Raw genomic sequence first — 9,442 nt, forward strand, 5'->3', positions numbered from 1 at the left:
ATACAGAGTGATTACTTTATGAAAAGTGTTCACCCACAGGTGATAGGGTGTTTTTGTCTTTTATCATTTTCCTGTGTATATTCATTTGAGTTTATAATGCTTATCTGTTTCATCCATATAATCATTATTCGGGCATTTAGTGCACTGGATGAAGTGTGCTACATGTGATAGGCATGTATAAGATCCTGGGATCTTGAAAGGTGTTTTGTGTGGAGTGTTGATCATGATAGTAATGGAGATATGTCTGCAAGTTTTGCATCTACAGTTCTGGCAGAGTCTGGTGCTGCTTTGAGTGGGTGTGTCCTGGTCTGTGGGGAGCTTCCTCTTGATGACGAGTGTTACCTGGGGTTTTGAGAACCCACAGCAGGGGCAACTTAACTATTTCACTCCATGTAGTGTCAGGAATCAATCAATAGGAACACAGCACTTCTGTCTGATCAAGGATTAAATGCAAGTAAGTATGCTCTTATCTAACACTGCAGTTTATTAGATTTAAGCATACAGAGACATAAGCAATAGGTTTAGAACATCCCAGATATTTTCCTAAGATCTGGAATGGTATTGAGTAATTAACAGCAGGTTTGCAGTGGCCAGTTGCTCACCCACCAGGGAGAAAGGGTGTCAGAAAAAAGTGTCTCAAGATGGCTTCAGAGGACTGCTCCACAATATACTCTATTAGCTAATCTTTTATAACGAACTTCTACAAAACACATAGGTCATAATGACCCCAACTGGATCATCTCTTTTCTAACTTTCAGTCAACTTTTCATATTAGAGGTGCCTAGATTCAAAGTTTTCCAACCACCAAGGTTTTCAGTCTCACTTGTCTGTCCCCTCCTCCCATTCTGATTAGCAAAAACTATCAGCTAGATATGACCTCGCTTCTGAAAGCCTGTCTCCAAATTAACCCTTAACTATGTGGTGTTCTATTTCATTAATTCCTATTGGCAGAATGCACATAATATGGTTGCAATTAGTTTGGTCACATAATGGGGTACACATATCCCTCAAACCAGGGCAACAATGAGTTTGAAGAGATTGTTCAAAGACCAGAAGAGATGATTCTTGAAATATTTCTTTCATGATGGGGTACCCATCGAGTATGGGGTGTGGTTGTTTACACCAATTGGTGGTTACACTAGCTTTACTGTCTGGGTTCCAGTGTGGGGTGGTAGGTGACAAATAGGGGTATGCAGTCAGAAGGGGGTTTATTTCTGTATTGAAGCAGGTTCTCCTGGGGTATTTGGGTGGCCTGTTGCATGATGCAATCTACTTCTCTGATGAAGTGTCCTTGTTTGGTGAAGGTGGTTTTAAGTGGCCATACTGGGTCAGGCCAAAGTCCATCTAGCTCAGTATTCTGTCTTCTGACAGAGGCCAATGCCAGGTGCTTCAGAAGGAATGAATAAAAAAGGTAATCATCAAGTGATCCATCCCCTGTCACCCATTCCCAACTTCTGGCAAAGAGAGGCTAGGGACACCATCCCTGCCCATCCTGGCTAATAGTCATTGATGGACCTATCTTCCATCAATTTACCTAGGTCTTTTTTGACCACTGTTATAGTTTTGGCCTTCACAATATCGACAACAAGTGTGTTAAGCCAGGGATAGTCAATAGGCGGACCATGGGCCAAATCCGGACTGTGAGATGCTTTTGAATGGACCCCACAATGTTTGTATTTGTTTATTATCATTATGGGTTTTTAAACATTTTTTTCTTGGAGTCTGGACCTTGACTATACCTTGACCAAGAAATTTGGACCTTGACAAAAATAGGCTATCCCTTCATTAAGGTATATATCACTTACTTTCTCCTCAGAGCACATTCTGTGGTATCTGAGTGCCTGGCTGTCAATAACATATTTCTTGGTATGGTTGGGGAGGTTACTAGATCTATGAAGGTAGGTGTGGTGATCCATGGCTTTCTTGTATATGGTTGTCTGTAGGGTTCCATTGCTGAAGCTGATTGTGGTGTCCAGAAGTTGTGGGAAAGCTCCAGAGAGAGTTTAATGGATGGGTGGTGGTTGTTGAAGTTGTGGTGGAAGTCTGAGGGAGTTTAAGCTGTCTTCCCATAGGATGAAAATTTCTCAGGTATATCACTAGTTTCATGATGCACTTCTCCAGAAATTCTTCTTCAGGATGACCCATGAAGAGGTTAGCATATTGGGGAGCCATCCTTGTACCCCTGGCTGTTCTCATGCTTTGGACAAAATGTTTATTGTTGAAGGTAAATCTATGACAGGCGAGGATGAACTGGATGAGTTTGGCTATGTGTTTGGGATGGATAATTGATGGTTGTCCACTGTCTTTTAAATATTTGGGGCAGGCAGCTATCCTGTCATTGTGAGGGATATTGGTGTATAGGAAAGTGACATCCATGGCGGCAAGGATGGTATTCTGAGGAAGGTTGTTAATACTGTGGAGTAGAGTAGGGCTCAAATATACTTGAGCCATCCAGCTACTGTGAGAGTGGACTGTCTGGAAAGACTCTTGCCTAGGCTCACAGCACATGCACGTTTCAATCTCTTTGGCTCATGAGTGTTTGCACGCAGTGTTCTAGAAAGCCAAAGGTTTCCTTTAATAGATGTTTTCAGTATTGCTTCCTCAAACGGGCAGTGAGTGCCACACACTGGCTGAAATAAATGCTGAGTGACTGAGATCAAGTAGGGGATGTTGAGCTCTGTGGTGCACAATCCCCTCCATTATAAGACTGCTGATTTTGCAAAATGCTGTGTTTTTGAGGAGCTGTGTCTAGGGAACTCCTTGCTCAAATGACCCTGAAATTTGGGTCTTCATTGAGTAATGGGCCAACTCTGTCCTTTGTCTTCCTCTTCCTTCTAATGGATTTGTAGAATGTTTTCTTGTTACCCTTTATGTCTCTAGCTTGTTTGATTTCCTTTTGTGCCTTGGCCTTTCTAATTTTGCCCCTACATACTTGTGTTGTTTGTTTGTATTCATCCTTTGTCATCTGACCTAGTTTTCACTTTTTGTAGGATTCTTTTTTTTTATTTTTAGATCATGGAAGATCTCCTGGTTAAGCCAGGGTGGTCTTTTGCCATTCTTCCTATCTTTCCTGTGCAGTGGAATAGTTTGCTCTTGTGACCTTAATAATGTCTCTATAACACATAATAAATGGGTTAATCATTTATCAGGTCCAAATACCCTAACACTGCACTGGAGACATTACCGTACCAGGACTGGCCTGGAGGTGTCTTAGCATTATCTCCCCATGTTGCAGTGTGGGTAAATTTGCTTTGTAAGTAATGACAGTACTCACAGCTCCCCAAAAGGAGAGAGGAAGTAGCGTGAGTGAAGGGACTGATTTAGTCGCTGGGAGGTAAGCAAAGCCACAGTGCTGTTAGCTACACCTGTAAAAGACATGTCCCAGCAAAGAGATGGAGGAAGATATGAAGAAAATCAAAAATGAGTCTTCCCAGAAGGCGTAATCTGCACTGACTGCTGAAAGGGAAATAAAGGGTCAAATCCTCCGGATGAGCCATTGATGCCCAGCACAGCTCAGGGTGAGGGGTGAAGGCTACCATCACAGCCACCTGATCCTCAGACTGCCAGGCACCAGTCTGATCCTGAGCAGCAGCTTAGAGCAGCCAAGGGATCATTCCAGCTTCTGGGATCACCACAGAGACAGGGTCCTGAGTCTATGCCCCCTCCTCCAGTAGCTGTGAGCTGTGATGTCATAGATCTGGTTATACAGGAAGATTTCCTAGGAAATTTTCAGTTGGCCACTTAAGCCATTTTAAAGTGGACTTTGCACTGCACTGCGGATAAGGATTGGGATAAAAAAATGCAAACCAACCTCATATTAGCGGAGTTCAAAGTGGGCCAGAACTATGTTTTATTTGTATAGAAGTAATCCCATTGGCTTCATTTTTGTTATATCAATATAAGTAAGAGAAGAATTGAACCCAGGATGTATAAGTCATCTGTTACTTACTGGGTACTGCTTTTCTTTAAATTACAAACATCAGGCTGTCTATGGAATGAGTAAACTGTATATAAAGTCACCATTTTCTACTCTGAAATTTTGGTTTGTTTTAACTTCCTTCTGCAGAAAGAAGTAAAGCATTTCAAGATGTCCTGTCCAGATTAAACCTGGAGAAGCACAGAAGCATCAAGATCAGGCTGAGGGATGTCCTGGAGATCTGCCCAGAAAGCATCAAGAACAAGATTCCAGAGGCATTAGATGATTTACCTTGGCATTTCCTGAGGAAGGTCATGGCTCTGAATGGGATGGCCAGAAATACAAGCATTGAGCACAAGGCTCCTGAAGAAGAAATGGGTGATTATGAGGAGAAGCTGCATATTGATGGCACTTTCTGTTTTAGTGACACTGAGATGAAAATTTCTCTGCAACCTCTTGATGTTCTCTGTGCTGTTCTGCTTTGCTCAGACAGTTTCCTACAGCAGGAGATCCTGTCCAAAATGTCCATGTGTCAGTTTGCCCTTCCTCTGCTGCTACTCACCCTTGACACCCCCAAGTGCACCCTAATACTGTGGGCCATGAGGGACATTGTGCGGAAGTGGAGGCCGCACTCCCTGGCAGAGAGCAGAGGGTTCAGAGAGGAGAGCTTGATGCTCACGTCAATGCCAACCATTTCTTTTGTGCGGATGGGGAGCTGCAGCTTCTCCAAGTCTCACCTCCTCAGTGAGGTTCTCAGCCCTTCCCAGCAGCACCACGATTTCTTTATCAGTGCGGGACATGGAGTCTGGGAACTTCCTTCGGAAAATCGCAGATGGGCTGGTTGAGATTTCCTGGTATTTCCCTGGGGGGACGGAAAATTCTGATCTTTTCCCAGAACCCATTGCAGTTACAAATCTGCCTGGAGACATTGAGTCCCACTGGCTACAGTTTAGCTTTTGAACAGAGGTCTCCTCCGCAGTGTTCATAGTTACCGAGAGCATCGGTGAGAGAGAATAGGCACTGATATCATCTTGGAAAGAATCCAGCTCTAAATATTACTTCATCCTCAACTGCAAGAATAAGAAACCCAAAGAAACTCTGGGATTCCTTAATAAGCTGTCCTCAGTGTTGAAGCTGAGCAAATCACAGCTACTGGTGAAAGATCGTACCATGAATAATGCAGGATTTGTGAAAAAGGTGCAGTCCACCATAGGAACCATAGTGAATTCATCTCCGAAGACAGTGAGTTTGGAAGCCATGGCTGTGACGGCACCTGACCTAGGAATCCTGGTGAATGAGGACTGTCAGGCATGTCAATGTGTGAGCAAATATACTGAAGAAATCACTGCAGAAATAAGAGATGGGGCAAAATACAAAAGGGAAATGCTGAGCCTGCAAGGAGACCTATGGAAAAACTTGGCTAAAGTGGAAGAGATGTGCCGAATGAAAAGGCAAGGGGTCATGGCCACTGAAAAGTATAAATCTGAGCTGAAACAGAAATGGTTAGAGATACGCAGACAGCAGAATCAGTGTGATCGTACTAATGGTTTGACTAAGTTTATCAAGGGAATAGTACAGCTGAAGCCAGTGGAGAAACATTACTTTCTGAAATGGATGAAATTTAGCCTGGATAATATTGCGAGGGCGAATCTTTCTAAAATGTGGGCAGACTATAAAGAGAAATGTGAAACTCCAGGAGTGGACCAAAAACAGCTGGAGGAATTAGATGAATTAATATCTGATAGTTCCCTGGGGGTGGAGCATTTCATGCGTGAGTTGGGGCAGTTCTATGAAGCTGAATGCTCAATGGTTAAAGAAGGGAAAATGGAAGAAAGCCAAAGACATTTCACCCGTCTCCCATGCATAGAAGCTGACCTGATGCTGGAAGGGTTTCCTGTGGAGCTGACCGATGGAGATGCCTCCAACATCCCCATGAACTGGGTAGTAGAGGTTCTAACTCATCTCCATATCAGACTAGGGGATAGATCCAGAATGGTGGTTATAACAGTGCTGAGAGTGCAGAGCACTGGGAAATCCATCCTTCTCAACACCATGTTCGGCCTGCAGTTTGCAGTGAGTAGCGGTCGAAGTGCGCGAGGAGCCTTCATGACGCTCATTAAAGTTACAGAAGCTGTTCAGGAGCTGCTTGGCTGTGATTTCATCCTGGTGATAGACACTGAAGGTCTGAAGGCCCCTGAACTAACAGCACTGGAAGACAGGTATCAACATGACAATGAGCTGGCCACCCTGGTGATTGGACTGAGTGACGTCACCATCATTAACATGGCCATGGAGAATGCCACAGAAATGGAGGATGTTCTGCAAATTGTGGTCCATGCATTTCTCAGAACAGAGAACAGCCAAACTGCCAGTTTGTGCACCAGAACATCAGCGATGTGTCTGCTCATGTTCAAAACATGAGGGACAGGAAACACCTCCTGGAGCAGCTGAATGAAATGACCAAAGCTGCAGCAAGGATGGAAAAGCAAAGCAGGGAAATGACATTTTCTGATATTATGCAGTATGACCCAGAAAAACACAATTGGTACATGCCTGGCTTGTGGCATGAAGTCCCTCCCATGGCTCCCGTAAACACTGGATACAGTGAGAGTGTGTGTGAGCTAAAGAAATACTGGTTTGAATTCATAGAGAACCGTTCACGGAAAAGAGCTGGAAAGGATATTCCTGATTTTATTGTATGGTTGAAGAGCTTGTGGAAGTCAGTGAAACATGAGAACTTCATCTTTAGCTTTAGAAACAGCCTTGTAGCTGAAGCCTATAACCTGCTGTCTGTGAAGTATTCTGAATGGGAATGGGGTTTTCGCAAGGAGATGTATCTCTGGATATCTGAAAAAGAAACTTTTATCCAGAATCAACTGCCAGAGACACTAGAGGGTGATCTCTTTCACAGCTTAAAAATGGAAGCACAAGGGAAACTACAGCAGGGAGAGCAGAAGCTCTTGAATAACATAGAACAGTATTTTAAAGGTGAAGCTCCAAATTTGAACCTGATAGAAAAGTACAGAGAAGATTTCAAAAGGAGCACGAATAGCCTCAAAAGAGAACTTGAAAACCAGTAACTGTGAGGAAGCAATTTGAATACGAAGAGGACAGCACAAGATAGACAATATCCAGTCTGGGTACAAGCAGAAAATTGAAGGGGAAGTTGCCAGACTCTTGGCTGAATGCCGAAACAGAGAAGATAAACTCGACTATGAGAAACTGAAAAAAGAATTTGAAACAATGTGGCGAGAAACCTTGTCAGAGTTAACGCTCTGTACTTTACAGAAATGTCAAGTTGTTCAAGATATGGATCTCCACCTGAGAAAGGATCTGAAGCACAGAGGGGGTGCTGTCAGACAGATACTGCAACATGCAAAAAGCCTGCTGGATTATAGAATGAAGTCTTTCCCAATGAAGAAGGAATACTTAAACCTAAAATGGACCAGAGCAGTTGTAGAATACTTCTCACAGGAATGTTACTGTAAAACTGAAGAGCTTGCTCTATCTTTAATGACTGAATGCAAGAAATACATTGAAGAAAAAGTTAAATCCAAAACAGACTATGATGAAACCTATTGTGGAGAACTGCTGCATATGGTTAATGAGAGGTTAAAAGAGGAGGAGATTGAGAAACTTCACACTTCTCCTTTGTTTGAAGTTGACCTGAAGCGTCACGTTTGGGGGAAGCAGCTTGGGCATTTCAGAAGATGCATGAAGATTTTATCAAAGAAAACGATCCTCAGCAACGTCTGGAGAAGCTGAAACCTCATTATTTCTCCATATTTACTGATCTCTATTTGGAAAAGAAGGAAAGCCAAACAAGGGCGAGGAATTTCTGTGATCAGTGTCTCAAACCTGCCCTGGTGGGTTATGTCAACAAAAGGCTCGGACTAGAAATAGTTGACAATTTTCTCAGCAGTGAACAGGCCCTTGAATATGCCAGCCGAAGCTTCTTTCAGTTCTTTTTGCTAAAGAAGCTGCTGGAAGAGATGAACTTTGACAACTATGTGAAATACATAAGTAACTATGAAGAGTTTGTCAAATCCTGCATACAGAGACGTCTGATAGACCACTATGGAGGGAAGGCAAGTTTGAGAGATTTGGAGAAAGGGATTCTATCCAGAATAATAAATAAAATCAAGGGAGTTCTGAAAAACTCCATAAATAAAAACAATAACACCAGTTTCTGCCATTTTAGACAGCTTTTGCAAAGAGCTGCAGCAGGACCTGGCCATTTCCAGCAATAGCTTGGTTGGAGTACAGTTTAAAAACACAGCAAAAATGGAGCAGCTTTCTGGTAACATTGAAATCTTCCTTCTGGAGCTGGAACAACAAATCTCAACCCAGTTTAATCATTTGGAACTTGAGACCAAACTCTCCAGCCTGCCAGTGAAACCCCAGGATGAGATCGTCAAGCGAGTGTTTGGCTGTGGGAAGCAGTGTCCGTTCCGTGAAGCCCCCTGTGAAGCAGGAGGCACTGACCATAAAGAGCATTTTGTATCAGTCCATCGACCCAAAGGGTTAGGGAACTTCAGGGATTGTGATTCACAAAAGCTTGAGCATTCCATATGCTCCTCTGATGTGGTTTCCAATCGTGAATTCCGAACTGCAGCCGCAGATGGGAAATTTCATCCCTACAAAGATTACCGCCATTACTACCCAGACTGGCACATTCAGCCTGATCCCAGTATTGATGCTTCTGATTTCTGGAAATTTTGTTTTCAAATCATTCAATGACCAGTTAGCTAGAGCATATGGTGCTAAAGCAGCAGAACTTCCAGGAGACTGGAAAAATATAACTGAAGAGCAGGTTCTGAAGAGCCTAAAGGAAGCGTTTTACATGAAATAATAGACATGCCAAGAGTCTCTTTAAATAGGATACACTTCAACAAAACAAAACCCTTAATTTTAAAAAACGGAATATGAACAAATCTGACAGCCTGTATCGTTTTTTTAAATTGAAAACTAAAAAAAAATCAATTGCAGGTCACATCTTCCAGTTAGTGCAAGGCTGCTGCACAGGAACAGCCATACCAAAGCAAACTGATAGTCCGTGTATCCCTGTGTCCTTGCTGAACCAGAATAACAGCCCATCTAGCCTGGTAACCCCACCTCTCTGCAGTACTGGATCAGACCAATCACCCATATAGCCTAGTATCCCACATCCTTGCTGTATTGGATCAGACCTAAAGGCCATCTAGCTCTGTATCTCATCTCCCTGCTGTACTGGATCAAACCAGTGATCCATCCTGTCTCTGACAGTGGCTATTACAAGATGTCTCAGTGGGAGGTGCAAGAAACCATCTAATGGAAATTGTATAGAAACATGTTTAGAGGAGAAGCTTCTTCCTAACATAACTATGTAAACAGGGTCCGAATGAGTTCTCCCATGACAGCTAGCTGGGAGCGGGAGAGACTTTAGGAGCAAATTGTATTTACATGAACTCACCTACTCTGCCTAGATATCCATCAGATATAGAGGTGTTGCTCAAAGTGATCAATATTGACTTGTGTTGGGTTACA

General features: G+C 43.0%; 1 pseudogene; it reads left to right on the plus strand.

The window, feature by feature from the left end:
- The first annotated feature begins 4,215 nt into the window (after positions 1 to 4,215).
- On the plus strand, positions 4,216 to 8,768 carry LOC142072293 (up-regulator of cell proliferation-like; annotated as a pseudogene).
- The last annotated feature ends 674 nt before the right edge of the window (positions 8,769 to 9,442 follow it).

Source organism: Caretta caretta, chromosome 6, assembly GCF_965140235.1.
Source record: "Caretta caretta isolate rCarCar2 chromosome 6, rCarCar1.hap1, whole genome shotgun sequence".
NCBI classification, from domain to species: domain Eukaryota; kingdom Metazoa; phylum Chordata; order Testudines; family Cheloniidae; genus Caretta; species Caretta caretta.